Source organism: Macrotis lagotis, chromosome 3 (assembly GCF_037893015.1).
Source record: "Macrotis lagotis isolate mMagLag1 chromosome 3, bilby.v1.9.chrom.fasta, whole genome shotgun sequence".
NCBI lineage: Eukaryota > Metazoa > Chordata > Mammalia > Peramelemorphia > Peramelidae > Macrotis > Macrotis lagotis.
The window spans coordinates 205,271,899-205,286,036 of record NC_133660.1 but is presented as its reverse complement, the minus strand read 5'-3'; the positions used below and the strand labels follow the sequence as shown (position 1 = coordinate 205,286,036).

Here is a 14,138-nt window from a genome sequence, read left to right as displayed (position 1 = left end):
TTATAATAATGGAAAATTTGCACACATTTTCTGGATCATAGTTTGGGAAAAGCTAACCTAGAGGCCTGTTATTTGGGCCCATTCCCCGAGATTAAGGATAATCCAAACACAATCAAAGAGGGGTTTTTCCATTACAGTCTAAAGACAGGGGCTCTTGATTGGAATGCCAGACCACAGATTCCAACCGAATCTCAATTCTGCCACAGCTATGACCTTGAACCTTTTCCTTAGAGAGTCATCTCACTGCTCCCTATCAGAAAAGAAAAGAAAGTATAATCTAATGAAAAAGATTCAATAAACAATTTGTTTAGGCACCACACTGCAGGGACACACACAGCCAGTCTCAAATTTGTTGTTCCCACCTGAAATAGGTTTCAGTTTCTCCCCTTTACCCAGCAATGGGGCGATGCCCATCTGTCTTGAAAAGTTCTCTTGAAGAAGGTTCAAAGGTGGGGCTGCCAAGCTCTGCGTCCCGGGGCCCTTGACCCCGACGACTTCAGCCCGGGGCGCACAGGGACACCCTCGCTTCTGCTCCTTCCTCCCTAAACAAGGCTCTTTGAAATGGGAGTTTTATGGGCAGGATCGCAGTTGCTTCAAATTATCGGAGTTGGCAAGTGCCTGGGAGAGAAGGAGTGGGAGGCTGTTTCAACGGGGGAAAGTCGGCTGCAGAACTGAGTTCCACGAGAGTCTGCGCTCCTAGCTTCAAGCCTTCCTGGGGCTCTGACAAGTCCTGCCTTTGCTCCTCCAATGTTTTTCGGTGACAGTTTGAAGGAACTTTGAGAAAAAAAAAACCCAAACAAACCCAAACCCAAACCAAGCGTCATCCAGGTCTCACGTTGACCAGATTCATGGGAGAGTCGGTCCGAGGGAGTTTCATGTTCTTGGGGGCAGTTTGATGCGCCGGTTCCTTGGAGGGAAGGTAAGCGCGTTGAGGGGCAGGGGGAGTCGGTGCCAGGAGCTTGGGGTGGATGCTTGCAGAGCTGCTCCTGCTCCTTTGTTCCTGGGGTTTGCCCTTCCTCAGGAGGCTTTGGTGGAGGAAGGGAAGGAAGGCAGCTGCTCCCAGAGACATGGGCTACTTCTTGTATTCTTTTTCTTCTTTTTTTAAGAGAGTGTGGGAGCAAATGATGTATTGGCTGCGCAAAAGTTTCAGCAGTTGGTGTTTTTCAGTTCCTGTGGCTTTGGGGGTGTGAAGGGATCTTTGGGAAATAACTTTGGGTTTAGGAAGAATGATTACCTTCTTTCCTAACAATTCTTGAAACCCTGACTGAGCTGGTCACTTCTGTGTGACTCTAATGGGTTTGTTTACTGTCTAGATAGATTCTCTCTCTCTCTCTCTCTCTCTCTCTCTCTCTCTCTCTGTGTGTGTGTGTGTGTGTGTGTGTGTGTTTCTCTCTCTCTGTCTCTCTCTCTCTGTCTCTCTGTCTCTGTCTATCTATCTCTCTGTCTCTCTGTGTCTGTCTCTTTCTCTCTCTGTCTCTGTCTCTGTCTCTGTGTGTGTCTCTCTCTCTGTCTCTTCTCTCTCTCTTTGTTTTGCTCTCTGTGTCTTTCTACTTCCTGATCCCTGCTCTCTCTTCCCTCCATCCATTTCTTCCTTATTAATAATATTTTTTCTATCATTCTGAAAATTTCCTTCGGTTTTGTTGCCATGGCACCTGGTCAGCTAGTTTCAGAGGCGTTTCTAAGAATATTAAGGAAATCAAACATTTGAATCTTCCTTAGGCTTGGAACTAAATTGGGGGATATTAAATGTCTGAATTTTCCCCACAAAAAAGCAAAAAATGACATCGGCATTTGTGGACTGGATCACAATCCATTTTTCAGAATGACTGTGTTTAAGGGGTGATTTGGCAGCCTCTTGTACAGGTTTGGAGCAAAAGTTATTCAGAGCATTTCCTTGTTTTGTTTATTTTTTTTTCTCATTAGGCCCAATGTAGGAAAAGATCCCTGCTTATGAGAGTTTAGGCCATAAAGTACCTCAGCAGCTCTGTGACCGCTGCAGCGTCCTTAGGAAACCATGCGGTTATCACTCTTCTTCTCCTGCCCAGCTGGATAGCCAGGTGCACAGAAGGAGATATTCCCCAGGTCTGGGAATTCTCTGGGTAGATGCAGCTCATCCCAAATTCTTCATGCCTCGAGCATCAGGCTCCCTCAAACTGAGCTTTGAGAAGTCTGTAGATAATTTTCAGCTGGAGATGTCTGTGAAATTCTCCGTCTACCAACTTCTGGCATTAGGCCACTTGGGCAGAGAAATGGTCTTTTGGAGAAACCACAAGAAAACTAATATCCCCTGATCCTCAGAAGAGGGTTGGGAGGGGCCTCCTCAGGAGATGAGAATTATTATGGCCAGAATGCCTACCTGTTTCATTATAACAGACAATCACAATTCTTCTTTCTGCCTTCTAGCTTATGGGAACAATTTAAACCATAGGACTTCTTAGAAATTTGGGATTATAATCTATGTTTGAGCCTTGGGTCTAGAATCTTTTGTTCCTTTGGGGAAAGGGAAGTTAGAAACAGGGAAGACTTATCAGGAATGCGAAAGGAGGTTTTATAGGACATCTTAAATTTTCTCTTCTTTTCCGTCTCTTTTTTTTCTCCAATTCTTTTTTTTGCATTAGGCAGTGAAAGGTTCATCGGAGAGTTTATGACCCCCTTTTTGCATGGTTTCCCCTCTGAGAGTCATTGGTCTAACTGGAGATGCCCCCACCCTATCTTGAAGTGGAGGGGCCTTCCCACCAGCACCACCCCCACCACCCCATGACTTCATTCTTGACAGAAACATCCAGTGAGCCGCATGGCGCCTGTGGCTACCCAGGGGATGGGTGGGGTTGAGAACTGCGCAGTGTGGCATTACGTGACCACTCCAGCTTTCAGTCGGACTTCATAGCCTAGGGACCAATGGCCTTTCAGGAAGCCACTTGTCCCTCTGAGGCTCTGAACAGAATCATACTTCGTGCTACCCTTTCCCTGCTGACTCATCAGAAACACTTGTCATTTGGGGACATTTAGAACTAAAGAGACTTAAAATGAAAACTGGACAAAACACTGCAAAGCCAGGTCAGACACATTCCTCTACTATCCGGGGAGGGACCCGATGAGCTAATCATTTTGTTTCTCATCTCTCATTCCTGTCCTTATGAAATTTTCACTCTATTGTCTAGCTAGGAGGTATAATCCCAGAGAGCAGCAGGTTAGTGGTAAATAGTACAGCTGGGCTACCTTCATTTAGTGGTCATAATCCTGACATTCTAAGGTTGCAGGTCCGTAATAGTTTTCCAGACTCTACGAACAGCCCTATGACCGCTAACTGGGATGTAAAAATTACTCCTTTGGCCAGAAATCAAATCCCTGAGAAGGCAGGAAAGAAGAAAAGGGTTAAGTCAGGAATTTTTTGCAATCTCAATAACACAATCTTTTAAAAATATCACCATGTATCCACACTGGAATAACCAAAACACTCAACTCAGAAAGCCTACAAAGGAGAGGGAGCCATGTTGTTTGTGATGGAAAGATCAATGATTTAAGAGTCAGAAGAGCCAGACTGAATTCTAGTTCAGCCCTTTCCAATCTGTGAGAACTGGGGGGAGCCATTTAACTTCTAGAGACTTTAATTTCCTCCTCAACAAGGCAAAGGAGTTGGACGAGGTTATCTGTAAAGTCGGTTATCCTGGATTTAAAGCTGAAGGAACTTCAGTCATCCAATTGAGAAAAAAGTCATTAGAAAACTCCTTTTCTCCTCTCTGCCCCCTCAGTCTCAATATATATCACCCCGGCTTCCATGTCTCACTAGGCTGGCAGTACACTGCTACACCTAAATAGAAAGAGACCGCCTTGGAGTTTTTGAGGCTTTCTTTTTATTATCTACTGCTTCTGTATATGTATACTGTTAAGATCATCTTTGATGTTTTTTATATAGTCCCATATGTTTGAAGAAAAAGGCAAAATTTTAAAAGTTCAACCATTTAGAGTATATTGTACAAGGGGAGAAGAAAAAGATACACCCCTTTTAAACATTTTAATTGGCATATTTTGTTTCCCAGATGTAATTTTTTTCCCTTTTAAATTAATATACAGTGTATAAATGTAAACTGCTGTGGTAAATGGTAACTAAAGGTTAGGAGCATGAATTGGAGATTGAGACGATGTGCAAAGGCTTTTTTCGTAGTACACTATTTTCTTCTGATTTAGTAAAACAGGCTTGTATATTTGTCTGCCAAGTTCTCTAAGAGTAATGATACACAATATCACAAACTAAAACAAAGCAAGAGAAAAAAATGCTCATCTGGTCAAAGCCAACATTTTTGTCTAAGGAAACCATGTACCAAAGAGTCAAAGTGGTTCAGCCAAGATGACAAATAGTACAGTAAGAAGCAGAACTGTAATGCATGTTTTAACATTTTATATTTAATATTTTATATGTGCCCTCTATGAATATTTGGACGCTATCCACTATAAGGAGAAAATGAGGAGAGACCAAAAACCAAAAAAATCCAAAGCAAAACAAGTTTTACCTAGGATTTCTTTTATTTGGGGGGGGGAACCCTCCAATATATAAATTTTTATTTAACAACATACAAGGCACTGCATTGGTTACTATAGAAAAACAATTCTCATTCTCAGAGTGTCTGAAATGTATTCAATAGGCAATGAACGTTTCTGAGCAGATAGCGACATGGCAGTATCAGGAGGACTTTTCTGGCAGTAGTGTTAAACTGAGGTGAGAGGGTCACAGGTGACCCAACACTCCTTAGTACTATCAAATTTAAATTAAAATGCAACTGGGAAATCTTCAATAATATAAATCAAAACACAATAAAACCCAGATAATGTTCCGTTGTGGTTTTCTAAGACAACTTGTAGCCCACAGTCATTCTTACTTGGATAGTGGCCCCATTTCTATTTGATGACATCACTGATATAAAAGATGGATTTGAAAGAGGAGATATTGGAGACAGCAAGCATAGTTAGAATTAAATTCTAAACAAAAGATATCAGAACTGAGGCTTATTCTGGCATCAGTAAACAAATCTACACCTCTAACTGGAGACAGTCATAATTGATGTTCAGAAGAATTTCAAGCAAGGTCCTAACTCCTTCAAGATTTGTTTACTAGAACAGGAAATCAAATCATCAATTTTCAAAATATTTGTAGCAAAACAATTGGTTATGCTTTATGGTCCCAATTGACCTAAAATTTTAATTAACCAAAATACTCTATTCTTTAAGTGTCCTGGTTAATCATTTCTTAAACATCATGATTAATCTAGACATTTAGTAGTGAAATATTACTTTCCTTGTTCCCTTAGCTACTCCCAGGAGCAAAGGTTCTGTTGGGACTAATAACTATTCAATTCATGGCCTAATTCCCCCATCTGGTGAATTACTCTATTTCATACCAAAAATACCAGAGACATACACATCCAAAAGCAAAACATTTAAGATTTAACAAAACATAAATTGCAAAAAAAAGGAACAAAATGCCAAAATATTCTCTGTGCCTAAAGAGAAAGAATTATAATTTCTTATACCATGAGGGAAATAGGCAATCTAACTAATTCTCCTTTAATCTCTTTGACTTCCAGAAAAACAGTTCATAACTACTTCAGAACTCACAATTACAGTGGTGGAATTTTCAATTGCAGTCCTATGTAGCTAATGGAGTATTTTTTCCCTTAGTACTGGAGACTAGAGAAAGCCAAACCCTATCCCTTCAACTGTGCTTTAATTCATACTTGAAATATTTTTTCACACCATCCTTGCTTATGGCCTCTCTCATAAAAAAGTTGCTTCCATAGCCTAATATCAACCATATTCTTTTCACATTTAGCCCCAGTTCTCAAGGATTTCATGTGTAGCAACCATTTCACTATCCAGACTGTATCTGAGCCACCTGCCTACTACGTGTGAAACCAATCAAAGAAAACTCAAAGTTTTAGAATAGAACTATAACGATCTCTACAACATGTGGAGAGGTTTGAATTCTCAGCTTGACTCTACTATTATCTAGGTATTTAACCTCAGTAAGTAAATTCTCATCAATGGGCCTCAGTTTCCTTTTCTGAAAAAAACTGAATTGTTAGATTAGATAGTCTCCAAAATCCCTCTCAGTTTTTAGGTTCTATGATCCTATCTCCTCTATCAAATAGGTGGGGGGGAAAAGAGTAATGGAATGAGATTGTTGATGTGAAAGGATAATTCAGTCCTATAAGTTCAATTCCTTTGGACTGTAATCACCAATACTTGGATTTTTCCTGAGCTTTCAACCAGGGATCTTTAAAGATTCATTAACTTATTCTGGGCGTAAAGACATCATATAGGTCACAGATGGAATAAATTACCAGAAGTACTTCCAAACCACGACCAACTGGAACAATTTTATGGCTAAAACTTGTAGCAATCACATAATCATTTTGGGGGGAAGGGGGAAGGGGATAGGGGAAGTAAGGGATGGTGTTTGAAAGTGTTTGGTAATAGTTTTTCCTTTTAAAGACATGCACATGTTTCTTTATGGACCTTAGCTTCCTCATCTATCAACGGATGGGGTTGAGCTAGATCTGAGAACTCATCTGAGATCTCTTCTGGTTCTAGATCTGTTATCTTAAGAACTGGATCATCTTTATGAGTCTACTATGAAAGAGTGGTAAGAGGTAGAATTATCTGCATTGTGAAGCTGAGATTTCATATCACACTTTATATTAGCTACTTAGAAGTACCTAGCAATATAGAGGACTAGGTCTAGAGTCAGGAAGACGTGTTCAAATCCAAACTCAGACACTTACCAGTTGCCAGTCTCTTAACCTCTGCATGCCTGTTTCCTCAATCACAAAATGGTTAATAAAAATAACACCTTCCTCTCAGGGTTATTTTAGACTGCTATAAAAATGCTAGCTATTAATATATCCCTCTTGCTATTATTGTTATCATCAGCACTCATACCACACACTGCTCACATTACATCTTGTATCTCTCCTATGAATTCATGTCTTAGTTCCCCTTCTAGGCTCTGACTTCTTGAGGACAAGGACTATGTCTTCTATTTAATCATATAGCCCTTGGAGTCTTAGAGGGTGCTTTATACAGGGTGATAGGTTCTTAAATGTTTAGGAGAGAAATAAATGACTGGGAAAATTATGGTATATGATCATAATGAAATACCACTGTGCTATAAAAATTATGAGCTTAAAGATCTTAGAAAAACATGAATAGATTTACATAAATAAGAGCAAAATGAGCAAAACTAAGAGAAACTTGTATACAGTAACAGCAATATTTTTTTAAGAACAACTTTGAGTAAGTCATGTGAACTATTATAAATTTACGACAAAGGATGTAAACAGAAGATGCTAACTGCATCCAGAGAAAGAATTGATAAATAAAAGTAGGCAAAGAAAGATTTTACATACATATACACATGTACATATACACACATACACACACACACATTTGTATCTAGTGGTAGCCATCTCTGGGAGGGAGAGGGGAGGGAGGAAAAAAAATTTAAAAAGAAATTTACATAACTTTATTATGTATTTAAAAGGAATAGCAGCTTTTACACAATAAATTTGCATTTTTGTATATAATTATCCTTTTATTTTACACTGCTATGGAAATGCTTATTTTATTCCATAAATTAAAAATAAAATAATAGAAAGGAAAGGAATGAATGACTTCCTATACCTCATTGAATGTGCCACTTTTGGAAGTAGAAAATTGATTGCCTTATTTTCCCTTCAATTTTGTTTCACTAATAGATATCTCAAAGTTAATACAAAGGCAAAATTTGTCAGATCTTACCAGAAATATTGCAGACTCTAAATTGGTGAAGTTTAAATGAATGATTTTCCATTTCTAAGTGAATTCCCTCACTATCCCCAATTCCCAATACACCTGCACACACACACACACACACACACACACACACACACACACAACCAAGCTCTTAAAATCTGAGAGTGGTTAAGGAGGTTGTTTTTACCATCTGTGTTCCTTGTGCTTTCATCAAACCCTTTAATACAGAGAAGTATATGCACTGTACTGATATGTAAACTTCCTCTGGAAATAATCCATAATCTCATTCTAGTGTACAAAATATGCTTGCTTGTCTCTCAAGCCTAATTCATAAGTGAACTCTACAGACCAGAGCTCTGTTGAGGATTCCAGAGATGTTCCTAAAGTCAAACTGGAATGATCTTCTTAGAGAAGTCAGTTAGCCTCTGCCAAGCTCAGCTCAGCTCAGGGACCACCTTCTCTATGAGGACTTTCCTGATGCTCCCTGATACTAGTGCCTCACCCTCAAAATCATCTTCTATTTTGTGTAAGAATATATATAGATATATGGATATATGGATATATAGATATGTAAATTAAAACAGCTCTAATGACTACATATGTGGGTATGTATATGTTTGTTTTCATGCATGTGCATATCCATGTATGGACATGTATGTATGCTCTAATGGTTAGAGATTACATACACATCATATACACATATATTCATCTTTCCCAGCTAGACTATAAATCTTACAGTAGACTGTGTTTGCCTTTGTTTTTGTTGTCTCTAGAGCCCAGGATAGTGCAGGTGGTTAAAAAAACACTTATTGATTGATTCTACCAAAAACAAGTGTCCATTTGAGAGCATAGGGTGTGTATATACACACATCAGGGGTTGCCAAGTTTTAAAGCAGTTTTAAACTATTCAAGTCATCCCAAGGCTCTTCTTCCATTCTGGTGTCCCCTCAATAATTAAGACAATAAATCCCAAGCCCCTAAAGCTTTCAGTTTTAATCTTTAGCAACCTAAAAACTGCCCTAAGACATTGGGAACATCAAGTATCCCTAAAAAGTAGACATCCTATGCTTGGCCTTAGAAAAGCAGCATGTCATAGTGTATAGAACTTTGAACTTAGACTCAGAATGACAGGGGGTCATACCCTACCTCATACATTTGCCTAGATGTTTGTCCTTGTAAATCACTGAAATCTTGCTAATCACTTAACTCCTCTGAGTCTTTATTCTTCATCTATTAAACGGGAGCAATAAAAAAAAGTTACCTCAAAAGCTTATTATGAGAATAAAATAAAATATCCTATGTAAAGCACTTTGCAAACCATGAAAAGCTCTATAAATTTAGAATGTGAGATCTTTGAGGGCAGGGTCTAGCATAGTAACGATATGTCATGCTTAGCAAATGTTGATTGTCAGTTATTTGATTCTGTTGAATTCAGGTCACCATTTTGTAGCTTTCCTTCTCAGTGGGCATTCAGATATTAGGGGGAACACATCTGGACCTTAGAGAGGTAATGGTTAGAGGTTAGTTAAGCCTGCCTCAGTTACTCCATAATTGATAAGTATTATATTATTTATTTTATCCTTATATGGACAAAAATAAGCATTTCTCAAAAGAAGGAATACAAACTATCAAGTAACATATAAAAATGTTCCAAATAATTAATAATTAAAGAAATGTAAATTGAAGCCTCTCTAATGTCTCTACATCACATATCAGATTGGCAAAGATAACCAAAAAAGGAAATAACGAATGTTGGAGAGAGTGCAGGAAAACAGGAAGAACTACTGGTAGAACTATGAGTTGGTCCAACCATTCTGGAACCATGTCTCAAAGTTCACAAAACTATGCATTCTTCTAGATACAATGATACTAAGTCTATAAGCCAAAGAGATCAAAAAAGGAGGGAAAAAGGGGCGGCTAGGTGGCACAGTGGATAGAGTACCGGCCCTGGAGTCAGGAGTACCTGAGTTCAAATCCAGCCTCAGACTCTTAATAATTACCTAGCTGTGTGGCCTTGGACAAGCCACTTAACCCCATTTGCCTTGCAAAATCCCCCCCCCCCAAAAAAAGAGGAAAAGGAAACGTAATAACAACTATCATGTTTGGAGCAATTTACATACATTATCTCATTTAATTCTCACAACAACCCCATGAAGTAAGTGCTCTTATTCCCTCCAATTTAGATGAAACTAAGGATGAATAAAACTTAGTCAACCCTCCTCTGAACTTAGACTTAGTGACTTGCTGAAGGTTATAAAGCTAAGAATCTTTTCAGGCAAGATCTGATCACAGACCTTCCAATTCCTACACTAGTTATTGTACTGCCTATACATAGCAGTTCTTTTTGTACTAACAGAGAACAGGCATATAAAATAATGGAATAATATCATGCCATAATAAATGATAAAATGGACAGTTAAAAAAAACACTGAGAAGACCTCCGTGAACTGATACAGAGTGAAGTTAATTAGAACCAGGAGAAGCATTTATATAATAACAACTATATAAACAGAAACAATTTGAAAGACTTAAGAACGCTGGTTCTCCCAAGGAATCTTGACAGAGGTGATTGATTCAGTAAGGCACCTGTGAGATGGGAATTTGTTTTGCATGATTGTGCCCATTTGTTACAAGGACTTTATTTTTCTTTTCTTCTTTTTCATGGAAAAAGGACATGGGAGGATGAGAAGAGATACAGATAGGGAGCAAAAAAAAGAGTAAAAGAATAAAGTGAGTCTTTGAGGAATCCTTTTAAAAAATTCAGAGAAAAGGACAGAAGGAACACCAGGAAAAAATACAGAGAACAGTGGTGAAAGCTACAGGTTGAATTTATTACATAATTAAAAAGAAAAACAAACTGTCCATAATGAAGATCTGCAGTTTCATGTATAATTCTTTTCTGTTTTACAATGTATGTAGAAATGCCAATTTTATTTGGCTTTTATTAAGTTCAGAGTAAAAATAAAATTTAAGTTAAACAATCCTTCCTCAAACAGTTACTAGTTTGATGTTCTTTAGCAAATCTCCCAGTGTCTTTTAACTTTAGTTTGTTTCTCATCTCTCAAATCGGGGAAATGTAACACCTGTATCACAGGTTTGTTTTTGAAAATTACAGACATTGAGCTAAGGTGTGTAAAGCACTTTACAAACCCTAAAGTGGTTTAGAACTACTTGGTAAATAGTACAAAGTGAGATCTGCAAAGGCAAGGGCTTTCTCTGTTTGGAATTTTATATTCAGGTCCCAGCATAGTATTTGGAATGAAGTAGGCATTTATGAAATGCTTGCTGATTGATTGACTGAATAATAAGATATCTTGTTCCATTCTTGGACAGTTCAGGTTTTTAGATTGTTCAGTTCAGGTTATTGAACTGAAGCCAAACTCCATTTAACCAGATGTGTACTCCACCCTTTTCATGCTATCCCTTAAAATAACAGCTACTATCATGTCTCCGCTAGCTTTTTTCTCCTTTAAGCTAAGGAAATACAATTGCTTTAATTATTCCTTTATTTGCTTAGTCCCTGTATCCTCCCAACAGTCAGGCCACCTTTCCCTAAGCTATTAATAACTGGCCATTACCCCCCCCTCTTAAAATGTGATGCCAAGAACAAAATATAATATTCTAAAGACAGAATAGTATAATGGGGTAGCTAGGTGGTACAATGGTTAGAGTGCTGGGCCTAGAGTCAGCAAAGCTCATCTTCCTGAGTTCAAATCTGACCTCAGTCACTTATTAATGGTGTGTGCCTGGACAAGTGACTTAACCTTGTTTGCCTCAGTTTCCTCATTTGTAAAATTAACTGGAGAAGGAAATAGCAAACCATTTCAGTATCTTTACCAAGAATACCCCAAATGAGGTCACAAAAAATTGGACATGACTGAAAAGACATAGAATCAGTACTCAAGTAAGACTTGTTGAACTGAGTTAATATGATCTGATTTACTCTATGAACTATGTATTTCTATCAAGGCAATTCTAAGATGTGTTTACTTCTTTAGCAACCTCATTAAAATGTTAGGTCATGTTAAGGGGATGGTCATCATCATCACTCTCATTTGGATCATTGTTGTCCTCACAGTTAACTTGTGGTACTTTAAAGTCTGCAAAACACTTGAGAGATTGTCTCCTTTGATCCTTAAAAATTTGGGAGATAAAGATCTCTATTATCCCCATTTTACAGATGAAGAAACTGAGAATCAGAACTGTTTAGTGACTTGGCCAAGATCAGACAGATAGAAAGACCCTGAGATAGAATTCAAACCTTCTTGAATCCACATCATCCAGCATTCCAGTCAACACCAAGCCCAGTCACCATCATCTTGCGTTTGTGCCTTCTCTGATTGAGTTGTACGTCACTCCTTTGCTCCGCTAATCTTTACCCTATAGTGCATTCTTTATTTTGTGGGACATGTTCAAGTACAGTGAACTCTTTTTGCATTTCTATTGGGATAACCAAATATCACAGCATTCATTCATCACAATGGTTTAAATTTAATTTATTTATTAAAATTATATATCTTTTTAAGATGACAGCCATTGACTAATAAATTTTTGGAAAGTGTCTTTTTCATAATAATGCTACTATTATTATTATAAACATTATTATTATCTTTGAGATGCCATAATATAATTTTCCTGATGTGTGTGTATTCAAGGCATTACATGAAACTGGTTTCATATTTGGAAACCTTAAGGTACTCCTAAGGAAATCCTGCAATTTGGCAAACATGTCAGAGGGTGACAGTAATGAGAGGAAAATATGCAAACTCAATAGTCAGGCATAAATTTACCTGAAATTCCTCTATTCAGACCTGGACAATAAGCCAGACAACAAGGTAAAATTTAACAGGAATAAAGTATTTCCATGCTTTGGTTCAGTGGAAAAGCTGTTTCTCGCTCATATGAATAGTACTTCCAATGGCAAAAACCATAGCCCCTTTGTGCCTTCAGGGATGATCTTCATAATCTATGTGGTTGGTTTTGGCCAAAAAATAGCCCTCATCCATGACTCTCTCAGAGATGATAAGGATCCTGTGCCCCATCACAGTTTGTCTTTGAAACAAAGATAGTCTGTTGCCAAACCTCTGCATCTTGTCGGCACCTTCCAGTTCTTCCCTTTTTCAGCCTTGGCTCTGAGAACCAAGTGTTTCTTCTGAGACAATGAGATATCAAAGCAAAATGAGTGTAGAAAAGTTCTATTATTTGGTGGAGAGATAAGGGAGAAACCATTGGAAAAGCATAGTAGAACTGGTGAAACGTGTCTTGATTATAAGTTTTTGTAATTTTAGCAGCTCATATACTTAATAAGTCTAATTAGTGCGCTGTAACTGCTAATAAAAAAATTGAATTCTGGACTACAGAATCCATAATGTTCAGGTCACACAAACCACAACTTCACTATACTCTCTCTATTGTAGAAACCTGTACAGTGTTTACATTTTAGGAGGGACATTAACAGACTGTAGCATATCCAAATATGGTCACCCTGTATGGTGACATCATAACATCTTATGATCACAAATTTACAGCTGAAAGATATTTCAGAAGCCATCTAGTTCAGAGGTTCTTAACTTTCTTTGGTCCTAGACACTTTGACAATCTAGTGAAGTATATCGATCCCTTCTTAGACTAATATTTTAAATGAATAAAATACAATACATGGGATTACAAAGAAAATCAATTATAGTGAAATAGTCATCAAGTGTTTGTAGTCCCAGATTAAGACTCCCTGATCTAATTCAACCCCCACCTCATTTTGTAAATGAGAAAACATAGTTTCAGAGAGATTAAGTAATTCGTCCAACATTCCATAATTAGTAAGGAGAAGTCAAGATTTGAATCCAGGTCCTCTAGTTCAAGCAAGTATTTCAATGGAAATATAAAGGCAAAGATAAATCAAAGCCTACTCTCAAGGAGTTTAGCTCATGAAGGAGACAGCTGGAGAAGTTGGAAATGTTTAGAATGAAAAAAAAAGATACTAAACAGAAATGCAAGAAGAGTAGCATATAGAAGAGGGAAACAGATTTTTTATTTTATTGCTCAAAAAGACAGATGTAAGACCAATAGATTTTTGGTTCAATATAAGGAGGAATTTTAGCATTTAGAGTTGTCTGTCAATGGGACAGATTGTCGCATGGAAATAAGCTCATTATCATTAAAGAGATTTATGTAGGAGCTATAGGATGACCTGTCAGGGATGCTATAAAAAGAATTCATGCTCTGAATAGATGGTTGGATTAAATTCTCCCATTTAGCAACTAATTTACTACAATATTACAATGAATGCTATGATAAAAATGGGGAAAAAGCTGACTTGGAACCCAAGTAACCATGTAGGTTCTAGTGCAAGT

General features: G+C 37.8%; 1 protein-coding gene across 1 annotated transcript in view; it reads left to right on the top strand.

Moving 5' to 3' along the window:
* Positions 1-489: 489 nt before the first annotated feature.
* The window catches only part of C1QTNF7 (C1q and TNF related 7), a 153,873-nt gene continuing 140,224 nt past the window's right edge, over positions 490-14,138 (top strand). Inside the window, exon 1 of the mRNA XM_074229764.1 lies at positions 490-919. The gene's annotated coding sequence lies outside the window, so the exon portion shown is untranslated. The remainder of the gene's footprint in view (positions 920-14,138) is intronic.